The 21,242-nt window shown below is 42.5% G+C and overlaps 1 protein-coding gene across 6 annotated transcripts in view; it reads left to right on the plus strand.

The window, feature by feature from the left end:
• Positions 1-15,019: 15,019 nt before the first annotated feature.
• zmiz1a (zinc finger, MIZ-type containing 1a) overlaps positions 15,020-21,242 on the plus strand; it is a 203,508-nt gene continuing 197,285 nt past the window's right edge. For 3 of the 6 annotated variants that reach the window (XM_079559886.1, XM_079559890.1, XM_079559889.1), the window contains exon 1: positions 15,021-15,246. The gene's annotated coding sequence lies outside the window, so the exon portion shown is untranslated. Of the gene's footprint in view, positions 15,247-15,651; positions 16,007-21,242 lie in introns of those variants that run through there. The other 3 variants (XM_079559888.1, XM_079559891.1, XM_079559887.1) reach the window with 2 other exon arrangements.

Consider the following 21,242-nt stretch of genomic DNA (forward strand, 5'->3'; position numbering starts at 1 on the left):
CTAATAAACTAATCAATATCCCTCCCTCACCCCTTTTTACTGCGAAGCCGTCCAATACAAGGCTTTCCACTACTGCACGTCATAGCCTCCACTTTGTGAGAAAATAGTGTGCAAATGTTTGGGTGTCCTTGAACATCTTCTTTGATGGCTCAGAAAACCCCAAATCCTCAAATGCAGGCAATGTTTTGCTTGTTTGTGCAGGTCAATATCACAAACTCAGACCCTTTTTTTTTTTTACTGCTGTCGATGTTCAAAATGTAACCCACATTTTTTATTACGGCACATTACTTTTGGTACCTCAGTATTGGTAGCATACTGTATGTTTTATAATTTGAAATAATGTCTGTGTATGGGAAAGACATTTGGAAGTGAGAGACAGGGCTGGTCAGGATTTCAGGTTGGCATTAGTGGGAATGACACGAGGTAAAACATAATACAAGCTGTCAACTCTCAGCCAATGGCATGCCAGCAGAACTTACCATGCAAAATCAACTTTTCCAAGCTTTTTGCCACGCTGCTGTGTTTTTCTCGCATCAAAAGCAAACTTGGAGCTGTGTCTCGACTCACTTGAGCATCTTTGCGAAATCTTTGAAACTTCCCTGGTGGCAATTCTAAGCTCCCAAAAAGCTCCTCCCGAGGTCCTACGTATCCAGGAAATGCTTTCATCACCTCTTGATCTCTTGCTAATGCTGCGTTCCAAGCAACTGGTAACCGGTATTTTTCCCACTTCAAAATTATGATTTATGACCTCAGAGCGTTCCACTTGCAGCCATTACAGCCACCCTTTTTCACCCCTCTTTATTGAAACAGTTGCACAGTGAAGAGGAGCAAGAGGTGAGATCGCTTGAAAATCAGGAAGTGAAACTACTAGATAACGTAATTGCATTTTCTGATGTTAGTGTAAGATAGTGATAATAAGCATAACCTGACAGCAGTAATGACTGCGTTACTGAAAGCTGCTTGAATGAAGTAAAATACTACTCTAAGGAACACTGTGGAGCTTTTAACCATGTTATAACAATGTCGATTTTGCATATATCTCCATTTAAAGGGGCTGGATGCAAGTTGGCCATTTTATACTCACTACTGCCACCTCAGGCCATATGTGTAACTGTACCTTCTATATTAAGCTCGTGCATGACGGCAATTCGGGCCTAAGTGACACCTTTTTGAGTGACAGTGCAGGATTTTAGTGGCAGTTGTGGTGAACAGGTCTGGGCTCATTCTACACATTAGGACATGGCTGGAAAATACTTAATTTTAACATTTTTAAACTCCCTATAGTCCCTTTAATATGATAGTTATTCTCACAAATAATTACACACGTTTGGAAACATAGCATTTCTATTCTGATTAGGTTTATGTTTTGTAATCACGGTTCAATTGACTCTGTGCATAACTTCGAATCATAACAAGAAGTGACTTCCTGTTTCGATCCAGCACACCAAAATAAAAGCACCATCTTATTCATTAGTTCAGCAGTTCATGAGTTCAATTTTCTTTCTGCCTAACTATTAACAGACAAAACCCTTAAAATGTGTGTATTTAATTATCTTCTTGTAATTTTGCAAGTACCTGCTTAATGGTACAAGCTGTGTGCTTTTATTTTGGCGTGCTGGATCGAAACAGAAAGTCACTTCTTGGTGCACCGTTGTTATGATTTGAAGTTTTGCACAGAGTCAATTTAGTGTGCACATTTGAAATATGTTGTTCAGAGATGTTAACATTTGTTTTGTGAAGAGCTGAGAACAAGGACGAGGTTAAGCGAGACGAGAGGTCTTACAGTCTTTTGATCCTTGAGGTTCATTTTGTAGCATAAACTCATGGCCAAACCAAATAAATTGGATTGTTTTCCAATGGGGTAATCTAAGACACCTCAATTCTAACCCAGTGACCCATATTGTATAGAACAGATAAATAACATTGCTGTATAACGCAGGCAATGCTGAATAAAGTTCACTCTGTTATAGGACAGCACATCAATCGATTCACAAGACAGCGAGAAGAATGGGTCACTCAAACTAATATCGCTCCACACGATCTATCCTTGATCATGTTACAACATTATCAGATTTACTTGATCAAAACTGTTTACCTCATACACCTCGGCCAAGAAGACACTCCTCCGAAACATCGTTTGACATGCAAACGCTCCATTGAAAACATACCACAACATAGAGACAGGGAAGAGAGAGCGAGAGAGAGAGTGTGTGCTGCAATCGATTGACTTAAAAGGTTATGCGAATCAATACAAAGCTGTTTTGGGCACCAGCGCTATTATATTAATGTCATCCTGAGAAATAGGCACTAGCTTAGGTGGCTTGTCTGCCAGCCTGTTTTCCTTTTTAACTCCACTCAGAGGGTTTTTGTTCCCAGGCTAAAATGGCTGCTTCAAAGCGATTTACATGATGAGTTGTGACAGATGTTTTTAGAAATGAAATGGCCTCCCTTTAATGCAGAAAAATGATAATTTGAGCATGGTGATCAACAACATGGTGAATGCCAATTTTTTTCCTCCCCTGTGCGAGAATGACAAGCCTGCCTGTATGGAGGAATCCTGAGAATAGAGCAGCCGTATTAGGAACTTGTGTTTTAATGCGTTTTTGTCTCCCCTGGGGCGACCTGCAGGAGCAGTGGGCGACAAAAATAGTAGTGATGGGATTTACAGCTCTTTACTGGGATTTATAGCTCTTTACATTACAGGTATACGTTCATTTTAAAGAGCCATTAAAAGACCGGCTCTTTTTAATATACATTTTTAATAACACCAGCCAGATAACTCACGATCTAAGACGCGGTCAATAAAAGGCACACTTTTTTATTTAAATCATCTGAAATTACAATGGGACTGATTTGCTTTGAAAAACATGTTTGTGATTAAAACCTTGCTCACAACTTATATAAAGAGGCTGCAGCTGTCTGACAAATCATTTTTAGTGCATTTAGCTTTCACTTTGGCAGCACTGTAGTGCAGCGGTTAGTGCTCGTGCCTTACAGCGAGAAGGTCCCGGATTCGGAGGACGGTTGCTTCCACGGAGTCCAGTTATTTCTGATAATGGGAACCTCGGAGTGCATTATCCCGCTTATACCATGGTCCGGCCAACTGAAACTGTTCATTGGGGCCTGTGTGCTTTTTTTTTAAAGTCCTGGGCAGGAGTTATTTCACTTTTTAATCAGTTTTACCTGAAGTTCAATTGTTTATCGTTACTATTGAAACAGCTGCAGTGGAGTGATGTAGAATGTGATTGAACCATTGACAGTGTAAGCTTGATGGACATCGTGTGAGCCTAGAAGTTTTTCGACCCTCTCTAAGTCATTATTGAACACTGGCTTGTCAATCTTGCGCTCCCTTGTTTTAACACGCACTACATCGTCCTAGTTTTTTTCCCCGTAAACCAAGATATTACCCAAAATAACTGACCAATTGGCTGGCTTCTTTCTTTGAGGTCGGCGGCAGCAGCCAGGTTTGATCATTGACTTGACTCGGACACCCTCCAGCCAGTCAGAATCGAGTATTCACCCAGACCATGGTATAAAAACATGTACAATAGGCCAGGGAGAGTGTGTTTGAGAATGCGTATGGGGACAACAGATGGAAATTAGCCCATGGTTAATTGTGGCATGTATGTTTATTAACATGCACCGTCCTAACCAAATAAACCAATACAAATTAAGTGCAAAAAGCTTTCACTCCATTGTTGGGCTGATTCTAGTGTTCGTTCAGGGGAAAAAAAGATTTGTCTCTTTTCACAATTGAGATCCGGTTTGAACCGTTCACATTAAAGGGCCGTTCAAAAGAGCGGCTCGGTCGTCAACACTACAGAATGGAGCTATGGAGGATCATGGTCAGCAGGGGAGATTACAGAAAAGCCTGGTCCTGGAATCAGAGGTGGTGAGTTAAAATAAATAATTGACTTAATTTAAGTTTTTGAGGATCTGTACTATACTTGAGTAGTGTCTTTGTAGAGAATTCGACATTTAAAAGATGAATACGTACTTTCCACACGATTTCATTCCCAAAAAGGCTCCAAAGTAATAAGTAAATTTGGATATGTTTTGTATATTTTATAATCCCAATAATGCACATTCCCATACAGTAGGTGGCGCTGTACAGACACTTTAAAATGCCACTGACAACAAAGTAAGGTTTGTCCCTGTCGAGTTGCCATACAGGTTGCGGATTTGTTTGTAATTATAATGTTTCTGAAGCTGAAGTTATTAGTTATACCATATACTGTATTTAAATGGATCTGTACTTTCAACTTTGAACTTTCTTGTGACTTTGACATTCACTGGAGTAATATTTGATCAGCAGTATCTTTACGTTTACTCAAATAGCGAAGTCAAGTCCTCTGACCACCGCGACTCGTGACCTGCACCTACATGCATTTCTACACACCAATATCTAATAATATGTGCAGTGACTGTATAATCTCGCCACGACTCCTAAGAACTGCCCGGCGACTAGCACGAGGGAGCTAGTTGTGCAGCGGAGGATGACAAAAAGGTTGAGGCGGTCACACATTCGCTCAGTCCATTCATATCCCTCTGGCTCATGTTCTGCACAAGGTCACACACAGCATTGCATAATAATGTAGAGGGGGGGGGGGGGGGGGGGGGGGTGGATTGCGGACAAACATGCAAATGCACAACAATGACGGAAAGACGCACAAGAAGTGGTTTATAAATAGCTCCATCACAGCAGTCATCACCTCCAATAGTAGATCACCGTTAAATATTCTTCCAAATCGTCAAACAATTGAGGACTTAAGCAGCATCCTTGACCTGGGACATAACCTTGATTGCATACAGTATAACAAAAGATAATAAAAACATGATGTAAAGTGGGTCGAAAGAATTATAAGAGAGATGAGAAATTTCCCTTGTGATTTAATTAAGTATTCCGACTCCGATTTGGAAATGTGGCGAGGGCAAGAAAAACAAATGTGATTCTAGTGCGTCTAAAATCTAACAAATGGCTCAATACCCAACACTTTCAAGCATGGGTGTAAATACTTTGAACACTTAGAATATTGAATTCAGCTTACAAGTAGCTGATATTATACTATTAAGTATGTAAAAAACAAGTATATAGGCTGATTTTGAATAAAGACGATTAAAAAATGTAAAACTGTAATGAATGTTTTAAATTTGAATTGCCATAAGTAGCATCTCTAATTTGATGATATGTATACAAATGATGCAATTATTTAGGCCAGATGGAACACTGATGTAAGGGGTGACACTATAATTTAGTTTATTTAACTCTTATCTAGTGTGCAACATATTTTATTAACATTTTTGGTTGAAGTTTAAAGGGTAAGTTCTTTGTTTTGCTTTTGCCCAGCATTCATTTCTTCTTCTTCTATGTAAAAAAAAAAAACCTGTTCAAACTTCTTTTTTTTTTTATTATTCAATTCAATTAAAATGATGTTGATCTTAAGTGATCCTCAAACTAGATTATATTATTTTTGTGTTCTTGGCCAAATTCAAGTTTAAATACTGCTGCCTCTTTTAGGCAATATTTTCCATGTCATCAACCGATTAAAAGGCATTTTCCATAAAACAAACACAAATTTTTGTCCAACTCATCTCCTTTCGGATTCTGTTGTATTTTTCTATAAGATTCTTAAAATACAATATAGGCCATTCTGCTCGGAGGCTGACGTAATGCTCCTTGGTGTGCTTAAAATATGAACTGTACACCTTTAGAAATGCACACAGTATTTGTCAGGGAGATGTTCCTGCTACTTTTTCCATACCTGTTAAAGCGACACATGACAGCCTTGCGTTACCTCCTTTGGTTACACTGCACAGCCTCTCCATCTCTCCTGTCTTCACACCAACCCCCTCTCTCCTTCGCCTCCTTCTCTGTTTGGCCTGGGGGAGCTGTTAGCTATCTGGATGCGGATGCTCTATTGTGAGCACTCATTGATTTGCCTCAATGTGCTCCATACAAGCCTCCGAGTCCCGGCTGGTCAGCATGGGGCCCCTGACTGCCTGCCTGCCTTATACAGCCGAAAAGGAAGAAAACGGCCACAGAATGGGAATCACGGGGAATAGTTTTTACTTATTTTTTGAATTATATGTCATTTCTTCACTTCACTGCAAGTACACTCAGGCGAAGCAGTAGGCGTGGGTGAGGTCCAGGGTCCAGGCCCCTAAAATATCACCTGTATTGACGGTTTACAAAGCAGTCGTGCTCAAGTACTCCCAGGACTTAAAACGTATATGATGTACGTACTTGTTAATATTACAATAGGGAAAAGAGAGCGAGTTTAGTGAAGACATCTGGACTCCGTGTGACGTTTGCAGCAGTGTGGGCAGGCATTTAAAGTGCGGAAGACAGACATGGACTAAATAAACGCATGAAATAAAGCAACGCCTCAGTTTTTTGATGAAAATATAATCAGACGCATGGTTACAAGCTTGAACAGAACTGACCATTTTTAGGACGTGGCTCCAGACATTGAGAAATAGTATTAGATAGGGAAGCCCGGGTTTTGTTACAGGCATTTGTTAGGGTCCCATACTCTCTCTCTCTCACTTCTTCAGCTCCTTGTTCTTCTCACAGCCACAGACGATCAATGGAGTGCTCTGGTAGATTCCTCTCGTCCCACGTTAAATTAGCGCTCTCTCCTCTGGCTTTTCTCAGCAGGAGGTCATCCATTTATTGCCCACTGTCTCGTCTGCCTCACAGATCCCCGCTTTTCCACTTCGCACTGCCGCAGTCATTTGATTAGCCAGATAGGAGTAAACAAACACTATAGATGGCACGGTGATGCAGGGGCCGACTTAAAGGTGCGCCAAAGCAAAGGCGTGTTGTGTTGCAGAATGGTATCAATTTCACATCTTTGAACAGTGCGACGATGCTTATTAAAAAAAGGAATCCTCAATAATGTGAGTAGTTTAAGAACACAAAGTCACAGAAAATGAGAGGGTTGGATCTTCACATCAACAAAGACTGATCCAGTCTCTCCCTCAGAGCTGGATTCTTGACTGAGGTTATGTCACATGAACATGCCCGGATGTTCATCAGGCAAATTCCAGCCTTTTTTGACATATAAATCCATGTGGGAGGAGGGAAGATGGGCTCGTGAAGAGACAGTGACTATTTGCAGAACCTGTCAACACAGAAGCCAGGCCACAAGGAATCTTTGAATAAGCTGCTGTAGACCATTATGGTCCCTTATCACGACTGCAGAATGCGCACTGGCCGTCAGTCTTAAGTCAATGGTTTGAAGAACAAAACAGTTACGGAAAAACACAGACATGAAATTTTCAGGTCCTGCAGTTTTGAATGTTATTCTAATGAAACTTGCTGTCCAAAGTGATATAGGCTCTATACACGTGAGTGACACTTGACTTCTGAGTGCAATCTCCAGACAGTGCAATCTCTTCTTCTCTCGCTATAGGATTAGCGATGTCTTGCACAAATCACCGAATAGTTCAAGAAAACAGTACGGACTGTAAGATACTGATGGAAAGTCATTGGCTATGTGTAAAAAACAACGTTGGATATAACTACTTGATGCAGGAAGCGTCTTCTTCTTTTCTTTTAATACTATGGACCAGGATTCTGTGTCCTTAAAGGAACAGGCCACAGTTCTTCCATACTGAGATATGTTCTTACCTGAGCTTAGACGAGTTGATACGTACCTGTCTGATCTTTGTGCGTGCCCGTGGAAGAGCTTGGTCGCTTCTAACTTCACCCCCGTTTGGAGCTATAGGAATATGCTTGGAGAGGCCAAATGTTAACAACCTCTTTGGTCTTTTTGCGTGACCGAGGGCGCACAGTTCTTCCATACTGTGATATGTTCTTACCTGAGCTTAGACGAGTTGATGGATACCTCTCTGGTCTTTGTGTGTGCCCGTGGAAGAACGCGGTACCTTCCAACTTCACCCCCGTTTTGGAGTTAAAGGAATATACTGGTAGAGGCCAAATGCTAACAACATCTTTGGTCCAGACAGGCACGCATCAACTCGTCTAAGCTAAGGTGAGAACATATCACAGTATGGAAGAACTGTGTGCCCTCGGTCACGCAAAAAGACCAAAGAGGTTGCTACCACGGTGGCCTGTTCCTTTAATAAGCTTAATTTATTGATTGTTTAAAGACATTCAGCAGATTTTGACGTCTTGACTTGAACTCCTGAGAGGAAATGTACCAATATAGCATTTTCTAACTAACAGCTTGTCAGACAGTGATCGAGATGTGGTTGATATGAATAATTAAGACTTGTAAATCCCATGCTGTAAAGAAATTCAAGGTCAGGTTTCGAGTTCAATGACCAGATTCACGATACATCTTAATTGTGTTCTGCTTTCAATGTTCACAGTCCTGATCACTCTCCTCTGCCCCCGTGCGTCAGCCTGCTCTTGTTTACCCCCCGCCGCAGTGTGAAACCTTGGTCAGGTCTCCGGTCTGTTCATCAGGGTCGTGAAAGCCATTTACAACTGCCTTGTCCTTGGCGCTTGTTTGTGCGAGAAGGTGGGATCGCTCACTCACTTAGTCACTTTCAAGTCCCCAACAATGTGCTCTCTTTATGGCTATCTGCAGGGATCATACAGTGCAGCGGAGGGCCTCTAGTGCTGCAGCGGGGTGGCACTGTAAACAAGCTCGCGCCGCCGCCTCGAACAGGGAGGTGATGTCAGCACTAGTCGCTCGGTCCCTCCATCATGTGCTGTGAGAAGACCAGGCAGGATCCATCACTGCTGCTGCTGCTGCTGTGTACAAGACGGGCATGTCCACACCAGGCTGCAGGGTGACCACAACTAAGAGCTGTGCACTATTAAGCAGCAAGTGGCTGAAGCCAGGTTATCAGAGCAAGTAAGTTGGTCATACTTTACGCTACAGACACAAAAAACATGATTGTAGAATGGAAATAGGTAACACTGTCTTTATACTTTGTTGGAATTAATGATATACAACTTAATCAAGTAGAATGACAGGGGCAAGTCCTATTTCCATAAGTGTAAGTTCCTCATTATTACACTATTTTTATTACAGTGCTGTCAAGAAGTGCTGCCAGGTTGATGGTTTGCGTAGCTCTTTTTTGAGAAATCATTACAATTTGTATATAAGGGCATTAAAACTCTACTTCTACGTTCTTAGTTTGTAAATCTTCATTTATCCGGATGCTCTTTCAGCACGGCTGTATTTATTGAGCAATTGTGGGGAGACTTGCGGCAAAAGGTTTACACTGAGATGAAAAAAAAAATCATGGCCTATGTAATTTGCTTTGCTTGTTTTTCTTTTTTTTTTTTTTTACCATCCAATTTTAACACATTTTAGTGCTGTATCATATGGACAGCAATAAAACAGCAATGAAACTGGCCATAGTATTGGCCAGTTTCAATCTAATGTTTTGTCTTGAACACAAGCAGACAATTTAGATTTTAATTTTAAACAACATAAACTGAAAGTATACAAGTGAAATTCAGAAAATTTTAATATTGTTCAAAAGTTCATTTATTTCTGCAATTCAAATGTGAAACTAATTATGATATTGACTCATTACATGCAAAGTGACATATGTCAAGCCTTTGTTTGTTACAATTTTGATGATTATGGCTTACAGTCCATTTTCAAAGTATTCTAATTTTATGAGATGTTTAAAGGGACTATACGGAGTTTCAAAATGTTAAAATTAAGTATTTTCCTCCCCATACATGTTCCAGCAATGTCCTAATGTGTAGAATGAGCCCAGACCCACAACTGCCTCTAAAATCCTGCACTGTCACTCAAAAAGTTGTTACTTCGGGTCCGAAGTGCTGTCATGCATGAGCTTAATATAGAAACGGCAGTTACGCATAAGACCTAAGGTGGCAGTAGTGAGTATGAAATCACCAACTTGCATCTAGTCCCTTTAATTTGGGTTTTTTACAACCTATGAGCCATAATGATAAAAATGATAACAAATAAAGGCTATACATATTTAACTTTGCATGTAATGAGTCTATCATATATGACTTTCACAGTTTAAGTGTTTTTAACGATATTCTAATTTCACCTGTAGGTTATTCTGCTCAAAGAGACGGAAACATATCTGACCAACCAGATTTGAATTATAGCCCTTCTAAGACCAGTGGAGTTTGTGGAGTTTATAATTTTATGTTTGATCATGAATCAGGAGAGTCCTGGCACAGCTTGACAAACTCTTGCGTCCCAACAGTTTTCAGGAGTAAATTTACCACCCTTAACCACAATGCATTGTGAATTAACCTTGTTGGAGCACACTTCACAGAGGTTTCTCTTTGTTCTCACGCTTTTCCCCAGCCCTTTGAAATCCAGCGCGTATGAAATTATACAGAGCCAAGTCAAGCCGGAGTCACCCCACCTATAATCCATCCATCTTGTTGGCAGCCATCTGGCTGTATTATTTTGGAGAGGCTGTGCCACACGCCAGGCTGTGAAAGCAGAGTCCCTGAGTGAAAACCACTCTTTGAGCAGCGAGTGTCCCCACACACTGACCTGGCCATGTAAACACTCTTTGACACCCGACAGCCTTGTGCCGTAAGCAGTCTCCACAGAAAGTTTGATGGATGATCCAGAACATCTATTATTATGATGAGGCTAAAAGTTAGACAGCACAAAACAACAATAGCTCTGTCATATGGAGATCCAAGCGTCGCAGTTCAAAGCAAACATATACTTCTCTTGATCACTTGTCTTCTGCTAAATCGGAGAAGCCAGAATGTATGACAGCCCAAAGCTCTAAGGATTTGGAGAAGACACAGAAATATAATGCATCTTGTGGGAATCAGAATTGTCTTAACGGGACAGCTGAAAAATACTAACAACAGACATGGGTCACTCTGACAGAAAGGCAATTTTCGAAAGAATGTCTGATCATGACTTCACGGCAAGAGCATAGTGACATTGACTGCCCAATCTCCATAAGAAGCAGACCCCCGAAATAAAAATGAGTGAGTGCCAGAGCGGCTGATGTCACCGGCCACATTTGTCCCCATCAGTACGCCGCTGCTCCAAACTGGGGGCTGGGGCGTCCTTGAGACAGGCTGGAACTGTGATAGAGACACCCAGCCAGCCCACCCCCAACAAGCTCACCCACTCCCCCTACCCAAACACCCCCACCCACCCCCAGCACCGGCATGTGCATCGGTGTCAGGAGCCTCCGAGGCAGGAAAGCAGCTCTCAGCCTCTTCCTTCCCCTTCACAGAGCAGAGGAACCTGGCCCGACTAGAGCGGTTCTTGGGCCAGGAGGCACTGCTGCTGCCAGGAGCTTGGCCCTCGGACATGACATTCTGAACGGAAACTAAGGGTGTGACAATATGCTGATATTTTGCTTTGAAATTGATTTGACCATAAAGTGTCGCAGTCTGTTGAATCAATACCTAGACTATATTGATTTGAAGATTATTTTGCATGGCCTCGGCGCTCACAAAACATTTTGTGTCTGTTATAATTTAGCTGCATAAAAACTGTTTACATATTGTAGCCTCCAGACATTTGTGAAAATGAAAACCTTTGAGAGTTATTGATCAAGAGCTTGCAGTATTGCACCATGAACGTTGCGATTATACATTAAACTGGGATAAATTGGGAAGATAGGAATGAGTTTGGATCACAAGTAACAATTAAAAATTTACTTGCTCTCTCTTTTATTGCTTGATAACAAATGTACAGGGTGTTTTCATAAGTAGATGGTGTATGTAGTTTTGCAAAGTGTGGGGCATTCATTCTTTAAAAATAGTTAAGTGCTATGTTTTGTGAATTATCTTGTGCAATAGCCTTTGTTTCTGATGTATTGCCAAATATTATGGAATGGAATGCAATGCATTGCACCACTCCATTGTTATTTCCTACCAAAAAGCGCTGGAATAATCCAATGTGAGGCCACAGCATGAGGACTGAGTGATCCTATCTGATGCATTGCGAGCTGCACCGGCCCTCCCTGTGGGCAGTTGAGCTTTGCCTGAGAAGGAAGAGCTTGTGTGCATGTTTTGTCCCGTGCGTGCGTGTGCTGTGTGGAAGGGGAGCGTGCGTGTGTGTGTGGAGGAGAGACATTGTTCCTTGACGTCAGCTCTGGCCCGGCCTGCGCTGCTCTCTCAAACACGTCTTTGTTATTCCGAGGCTTCCACCAGAGACCGGCGAACCGCAAAACCCGGACCCGGACATGAGGAGGAGCTGCGGAGCGGAGCGAGGTTCACCAGAGTTCAGACACCGCCAGGGAGAGCAGGGCGAGCGGGCTGCAGAGGAGGAAATCACGGTAATAAGAAGCAGTAATGGAATTTGACATGTGCACGTGCGCGTACAACGACTTTATTTTTTAAGGAAGAAAATAATTTCAATAAATTGTAATAAATGAATAATGCATACAAAAACCCCCATTCAAGTAACTTAAGCTACATTTGGCCCGGAATATCTGCATAGGCTAACTCATTTAGCTAATTAGCACTAGCTCGATCTAGTAAAAAGCTTAATTTAAGTTTTCAACGTAGGTCTTTGAATGCTAATGTTTTGGGGAAATTAACAATTGTTTGAATCAAAAGGAATATAAGCAACATTGACTTAAATTATAGACTTGGTCCGTCACCAAAAATACCTGGAGCTGAGTACAATGTAGCTTTTACACAGTTTTGAGTAATCCTGTTTACGTTTATTATATTGCAGAATTGCTTCAAATTGTATCTCCGAGACTTTATTATATAGTTCAAAAGACGTAAGCCTCAGCTGCATTTCTAAAGTGCATAAACCATCACTGGAAATGTTGCTGCATTTATTATGCCACCAATTACTTTTGTTTCTTAATCAAAAAGATGCGCATGTCCTGAAACTAAATAGGCGTGCTGGATCCAAAACAAATGGTTTTTGATAAAAAAGATTCTGCACAGCCGAGAAGCTCCCCGAGAAAATGATTTATTGCTCACCAGAAGTGACGTTTCATGACATCGCCCTTCATCATAGCCCTGTCTGATGTTAAGACCCATGACTTTTTTTTAAACATGCCTTTAGCTAAAAACTGTGCCTTGTCTTTTTTTTTTTCCTGTTGACAGACAATTCCCACTGCTGCCTACAGAGGGAGCCACAGCAAGCCATGATATGCAAACCAACACTGTTTTTGGTGAGTTACTTACTGATGCAGAAATAAAATTAAAGGCCCTAACTCATTTTTATTTATTTTTTTATTATTGCAAACAATGAAAGGGGAAGCCACTAAATTAAAATGTTAGTTGAGGTCCAAACTCATTTGTAACTTTCCTAATATATTTGAAGCATCCAAATTCTTTACAGGGACAAGTTTTTAGGCTCATTTCACAACTTACAGGATCACTTTCAAAGAAATGTTCGAAAAATAGCCTGAAAGTTCATAATATTGATTCAAATGTTTTATTATTTGATGCACACTGTTTTCCCCACGAACGCTTGAGTTTAAAATAAATTTCATTCCATTTCTAGAAGTAAAATCGGGTATAGCTTCTTTAAGTTAATATTTAGTTACATTAATTCTGTATTTATTTACCCACTTTAAGTAACAAAAAAAAAAAGGCATTTGCGATTTGGACTGGATAGACTACATAGTTGTAGACATGTCTAACGAGTCTAAAATATTGCAACTTTCTTCTCTTTCTCTTATGTATTCTTCATGGCTATTTTTACATTTATAACAGAAATATTTTGGTGTCCTGTTTATACAGACTACCATCAAGTACTGGTCAGGTCAACACATCTCGTCTGTCAGGTAGGTTAAAAAAAGCTGGGGATGAAAGAAAAACAAAGCTCGCAATTGTGTCTTCAAAGCCGGTAAAATTTCTGGGATACCTGGTACAGTCCATAAAAAACAAACCAATGAAGATTTTAAAATGTAAAATACGGGAGTTTGTGTTCCTATAAAAGCATTTGGACACTACAGTGTTTTCGATGTGTTTACCAGTAGTGACCTGGCTGCTACTTTTATATGTTGTTTTTAGCTATATATTAATATAAATGTGAACAATATTTCCGATGCCCTAAATTTACAGATGGAACCTTCCATTCTAAAATCTATATTGCATTTGCCTTAGATCAGGGGTGTCAAACTCATTTTGGGTCGCGGGCCGAAATTCAGCTCCCATGGCGTGTCGCGGGCCACATATAAGAGAGAAAATGTTTCCAATAAATGAATAATAATAAGCTGTGATTTGATCAAAGCCCCAACTTGACTGTAGCTTCATCAATGACAACGGCTTACACTTGTATTGCACTTTACAAGCCTGTGTCACATGTTCCTGAAAGTGCAGTAGTCATTATTCATTCACTTGGTGGTGGTAAACTTTTATTGAAGCCACAGCCGCCCTGAGGCAGACTGTCCATTTACCACATGGCTATATAATGTGTTGTTCATATCCTGAGCTCTTATTATGTCAGTGCCCTCTGCTGGACACGTGTGGAACTCTATCCTTTTTTTTTTTATTTAATGCCCCCTAGTGGCTAGAATGAGCATTCTGGTTATTCTTCAAAAATTCATAACTCCGCACAGGATGGGTGAGAGACTTACTTTTTTTTTTAACATACTCTGGAATTTATGCTCTACAGGGCAGGGGCCGGATCAGGCCCGCGGGCCGTATGTTTGACACCCCTGCCTTAGATCATTAATACAAGCTAGTCTGTCAAGTATGTTGCCATGAGCTTTGCCACTTGCAAGCACATGGCAATGAAAAAAGAATCAGAATCACCAGATTAAATAGACTAATAAATGTCTCTATATAGTGTCTACATTTCAAATACTTACCTTTGACCCATTATGTAATTACAGTATTGTAGCCTATATGTATTGTATGATAGAAAGAAAAAAAAACTTTAATATTCCCGCACACATGCATCAGGTTTAATCCAGTCATGTTGCTGAGGTTGGTCACTGTACGGCACATTGCGCACAGCTGCCTCTCCCTTTACTCTCTGTGTGAACGCGCTGTTATCGCGCCATTAGCATCTCCTTACACCTTTTACCACCAGCTTGTCCTAACTGTGGGCGATTCCGCGCCGGGTTTTCCTGCATCCCTCCTCGCAAGCACAGCTCTCTGGTAACTGAATAGCCAGTGTAATCTGACACTTCAACTTGCCGTGCTCTACGGTAGTTGATTCAGTCACTCACTCACACCGTCTCCGGGGCTCTCACGTCGGTCTTTTGTGGAGCGGAGAGCGCGCAGACGAGGGGAGCAGCGACGTAAACACGAGGTTGTTGTGTTTTTTTTTTTACACCCCAACCCAAACACGGATTTACCCCCAGAGCTCCACGCTGAAAGTAAGTTTGCCGCTTGGTTATCTTTTTGTGTTGTTGCAAGAGAGCAGCGCTTGTTTGAATGTGTGCGCGCACTGCCCAAGATGGGGTCCGCTCGGCTTTCCCTGCTGGAGCGATATTACCTGCTAACAATAGGCTGACCTCCTCGAAACCCCTACCAGCTCGTGGGTGAACTCGTGTCAGGGGGCACATAGATTCGCCTTTGCGTACTGAGCGGCGTGCGTAATTTACGGGCTGCCGCTTTCCATCGTAGCTATTTCTATGAATGGTTGTGGAGCTTGAATAGCCCCGGAGTCAATGTGTCTGCAGAAATATGTCATAGCAGCGTGTGTGGGGTGTGTGTGTGTGGAGGGGACACTTGTGATCTTTAAACCCCGCATTTATTTAGCGTAAAGTCGGCGCGTTGTGCATGTTGTGAACCAGGGCAGAACGTGTCGCTACTCTCGGTCAGCTGATGGCAGTCCAGTCACAGCGCAGAGATGCTAAACTGAGAATGCATGTCACTTAGCTAACAGTACGCACGCTGTCTAGGCTTGTCCGACTCCCTTTCAGCTTATTATCGGCTACCTGTTGTAATGCAATTAGCCAAGCATGCCTGTCTGCTACCTTGTTGTTAGCTTGGTTAAGCAAGACGGATGCAATGCAGCTTCAAGTGCGGCTGATAGCGCTGATTGTGGCGATTAGATCCTCGTTGCAGGTTTCATTCAGAGATCAATGCCACCCAACGCGAGGTTATTGGAGCTGCGAAGAGGTCTCGAGTGTGGTAAATATACTTTCCCACTTATATAATTGAACGCGTGCTATTTGCGGCTGTGTAGATAATGCGTGTAATTGGCTACATGGGTCCCATCGCGGCAGGTCAATCTGATCTTGAATTTGGGAATTGAAACGAGCTGCTGCTGCTGCCGCCGCTGCTGCTGCTGCTGCTGCTTTGACTCCGCGCAGGCAGCCCTTTTCTCTGCCTGTGACTGTGTGTGCCTTGAGTCTGGCGGGCGGACCCTCCCCGTTAAATTCCTCCGTCTGGATGTGAGGCCAGCCGGGGCAGAGCGCGGCACAAGAGAGAGGGGCTCCTGGCAGCAGCAGCAGCAGCCGCGGGGAGGAGGGTGTCCATGGTGGTGGTGGAGGAGGAGAAGGTGGAGACTGGAGACTAGCGCTCTTTCATTACACAGCACTCTCCAACAGGACACTTAAAGCAACATTATGGAACTTTTTCCAACTACATGAAAAAGACGGATTTTATTTGGTCCCAATGTTTTGTTTAAGTGCACTTATAGACTCAGGCTATACACGTGTGAGTGACATCTGTAACTGATAATCAAGTTGTTGGCCTACTAGCTTTAAAAGAAGCCAAAAACACTCAAGTGAGATTATTGTTGCTTTACATGTAAAAATAAAAGTTGACTTTGCCAGAGTTATGTCACTATTACTTGATTACTTGGCCTTGTGGAACCATGTTGTCTGTTTTGATCAAAATGAGTATTTGTGCACCATCTATGATAGGGTACGTATCTATGACTCATAATATGTCTCTCTATGTCTTATCAGTTTGCACAGTTCTCAGCTAAAACTTTGAATCTGAACTTTCTCAATTATTACGGCTCAAAAGTTTTTCATTGACCATTGATCCGTTGAGCTAGATGATCAGATACACGGCTCGGAGGGGTGTTTGTTCCTCATCAAAAATCAAAGCCTAATCCGAACCTTCCTGATACACATCCTAAAGGCACTTATACAGTAGCAAAGAAAGTGCCAAACTGTGCATTTGGAAACAGCAGAAGTCCCATACTGTTGCTTCGAAACTTCCACAGAGCTGGTTGACTTTTGCCTGTACGCTTGTCGACTTACCCGGATCTCATTCATAACCATTAGCCCGCCGCTATTACAAGCGCGCGCTAAACTCATAAGTAGCACCTGCAGCGACAAACCCCCGTTCAGCTTGACACGCTCGCGCTCAAAAATAAACATTACGAGCTGAACAAAGGCTGCCAGACTTGCCGAGCGATTGCACGGGATTGCGACTGTTCCTCTGTCCAGCGTCTGTGTACGGTTTTTGAAGTAAACACATTTCAGATGGGTGCACCCTCCAGTCCCTCTTGTAATTCTAATTGGTGATGTAATGAAATAGTTTTCGCGGCAACACTTGTCAGCGGCACCACATTAATTAGTCCTGTTTGACTTTTTTCTTCTCTCCCCCTTCCTTCTGACAAACTAAAGGAGCGTTAGTCATCTCAACAGAGCATGAAAAGAAGGGGGGGGGGAGAAAGGCACACTTGTCGGAGAGCTGGTTACCTGATAGATTGTGAAAGAAAGAGGGCGAGGAATAGGAGCCATCTGCAAGTGTTTGGAAGTTGGACGAGTATTTATGTGCGACTTTTCCTTCCTTCTGTTGTCCCTCCTGGGGCCTCTCCGCAAAAACCAGCAAGCCAGCCAGCCAGCCAGCCAGCCAGCCAGCCAGCTAGCCCGCCAGACAAGACAGGAGAGCGTCTGATTCACTAAACAGGCTAAAGGACGGTGAAAAGAAGTTTGGAGCTTTCTGAAAAGGCCTCGGATAATGGTGCAGGGGTGATGATGTCAGTTCAACGAGTGCGGTGGAGATACTTCACGTCTAGTTCAAAGTAGAGATTGTGCAAAAACATTAGTTGACAAGATCACTGTTAAGAATGCATTGGTGCTTTCTTTACCGTTATGAAATGTAAATGTTGTGACCCACTGGATGAGGCTGGATGTTGTTTAAAGAAATGTATGCATTTTGTAATTTGTCAGGCACGACCAATAACATGTTGGACTTTACACCCTTCAAGCCTTCGAAACTCGACTGAACAATCCTGTAAGTCCCAAATGGTCTGTCATTGCATAATGGCTAATGCCTGTACAAAGATGTCTCAAATCTTTCCTTCTGGCTTCACAGAGCGTTATACGCGGAGAGCTATGGTACTTATTCCATGACTGCACTGTCTGAATGTGTAGGGACAAGCTACAAGCAGCAGCGCGCAGGCACTTCCCCGCTGAGCTGCAGGCTACAGATACATCCTGCTCACTGCATTTCCAGGACTAAACAATGGCAATAAACCCGGCCCTGCACTTCGCACAGACAGACCTGTTTGCGGCACAGTTTCAACTGCTCTCCGCTACTCAATTTAAACTTTTTGTTGTTGTTGTCATACATTACTAGATTACAAGCATCACACAAGTGCTGTTTTGTTGATTTATTGAGCAATCATTTGTAATTGGTTGCATTTGACAGGCTCGGTTTGGTTTTGTGCCAAGGTGAATTGTTTTCTAACCTGACAGCACAAAAGCGGCGACGTAATATAATGTAACTGTCGCTGACATTGCTGTTTGACAAGACTTTTTAGCGGGCAAATTCGAGACTCATTCCATTATGTAATTATGGTTTTGATGCCAATGCCAATACTTGTCAATGTCAGGGCCTCTTGTGTTCATAAATTTCTTTAAGCTATATACTATTGCAAGAGATGACATCAACAATCACAAATGCGTAAATCACAGCTTTTGTTTCTGAAATTACTTTAATTGTAGATGATTTATTGCTGCTTGAGAACTGTATTTGGAGTCTAATGCTCTACTCCTTGCTATATTTCTTAGTGTCTTAGTTTGACCTTTTGTGTTTTTGATTACCTGACGCTTGTATGTCTTGGAATACTTTGAAGCGCCCTATGTAAAGTGATAGCCCCACTTAGCTGTGCTTAGTTTCCCAACATGTTTCCACTTAATCTATGACAAATTGAAGTTGCACATACTTTGACTGTGAGTGTTGCGCAGTTCACCTTACTCCCTCTTTGAACTTCTCTGCAAAACTACAAAGTACGGCCGAATTAAAAAGGGGATACCCGGGGAAATGAAATAAAAAGTCCTAATTGCTTGTGTCTGAGTGATTAGCTCTTTGTTACTCGGCTATTCCTTTTCTGTTTATGTGCCGGCGCGCAGCTGCAGCCCGGCTAGCGCTCCACAACCTGGCGGACGCTAATCAATGTTTTGACAGCCTGACATTTCATCTCACCGCTCACATGGTACAGCGGAGCACGGGCTCTCTGCATGTTTCACTTGACATGGATTCTTTGCTGTCTGGTGTCTCGGCCCCGATCCCACCCACTCGTGTCCTGAGCAGAAGTCAGCTTTTGTTTCCGTCTCTCGCCTGTCTCGCTTGCGGTTCGACTTGGCAGCGCGTTTCATCTCGGTGGTGCCTTTTGTTTTCAACTGCGCCTATTTCAGTCGTTTTAATAAGAGGAAAAAAGTTTGGTTGGTTGCCTTGGAGTGATTTTATTTAAAGAGTAATTTTAAGAAACGGGGCTTAAAGGGAGACTACAGAGGTGCGTTTGATTTGATCGCTAAGCAGAGGTTGTGCCCCAATGTAAGATGCTTAACTACTTCCTAAGCTTTGTAATAGCGCTGGCAGGTTGCAGCCAAATGTTGGCTCATGCTGTGTAACTTTGAGAAATTGCAGCTCACAGACACAGTGAATGTAGGTTTTCACTTAACGTACTATTAACGTAACGTAGTATTTAGAAACTATCTAAACTCCAAGTACATTTTGCTCTCTTTGAATGTTGAATGTTGAATGACTTTGATTTAATCTGTTAACTATTTTACATATGACGCTCTAAGGCTTCTGCACTGTCCCATATCTAGTTTTTAACTTTTAAGGTGTTTCAATGTTGTTTGAACATAGTTAATGGATGTGCTTTATTGTGATTATCTAGTGCGTGCAACCCTTTTCTGTTAAGTTTTATATCTTTGAGACTGTTAGTACTTTCTGTTTTACATTCCTTTCAAAATATACTGTTTCCATACAATAATTCCTATCTATATGAATGTACATCCAACTTGTCGTTCTTCCTAGATCAACAGAGACAGCCATGAGAGAATATCTTTTACCACCCACCCTTTTGCTGTTGTCCTTAGCTGCAGACCTTGAACTGTGGTTGGATTTTTGTGGCTGGTTAGTCAGAACAGACGACGTAAATAATACCCAGTCCTTGAAGGTCGTGAAGCAAGAAATACCATTGTTGAGCAACTGCTTGAAGCGACTCTACCTGACTCCGCTCAGGTGTGTGAAGGCACTCAACGCGCAATGCAAAACTGGTCAACTATTTACAACAACATTTGTGTTTGGAAAAACCATCCTTGGATAAATACAGACCGAAGTCGCCGCTGTTCCCTTTTGGCGTGCGCTCAAAGCCGGAGTAACGTGATTTGGCCCTGTAATTATATGTTTTGTGTCTTTGTCTGTTAGTATTGTGATGACAAATCTGCCTGAGTGGTCTTTTTCTTCCATTTCGGGGGGAGACAGTCCCAGCCTAAGTGCTCTCCCTCTCTCTCTCTCAGGCACAAGAGATAGAGAGGGAAGTTCTGGCCTGCCCTGTCACCGCCTCATGCATGTTTGATTTGGTGTAGAAACGAGTGCGAGGAGGAGGGCGGGGGAGACGCGTCACAATGGCCATGTCCTGTTCCCATCGGCGGAGAACCTTTGAATCATAAATGACACCCTGGAACAATATGAGAGGAGAAGCCCGCACAGGAGGTACAAAATGTTCCCCTCAATCCACCCATCCACCGCCGCCGCCCGCACTTGAGTTCTCACCATCGCAAGCAATTACCCTCACTTTTTTTCCCTCTTACTGCTGACGAAATCCTCCCCGAGTCTGTCTCAGTCGCGTTTGGCAAGACAGGAGATGAAGGCAAGGCTAGTCAGGAGAGGCGAAGAGATAGTATGTGCGAGCGAGTGGCGTTGGCGTGTGTCTGTTTGGCTTGTAAATCCTGTTTAAGCTAAACAAACTCATTGTCCCTATCCTCCCAACTGTGGCTCTGTGCGCGCACCCTCTTCTACACCCCCCCACCCTTCTCCTGTCTTTACCTCACTCCTCTCTCCCTCCTTTCGCTTGTAAGTACAGTCACTAATTAGTCCCCCCCACTTTCTCTACCTCTTCACGCTGGGTCAGTGGGTTTACTGTTGCGCCAAGTGAAGTGCGCTGTTTGCC

The sequence above is a fragment of the Gobius niger genome (genome assembly GCF_951799975.1).
Source record: "Gobius niger genome assembly, chromosome: 7".
NCBI classification, from domain to species: domain Eukaryota; kingdom Metazoa; phylum Chordata; class Actinopteri; order Gobiiformes; family Gobiidae; genus Gobius; species Gobius niger.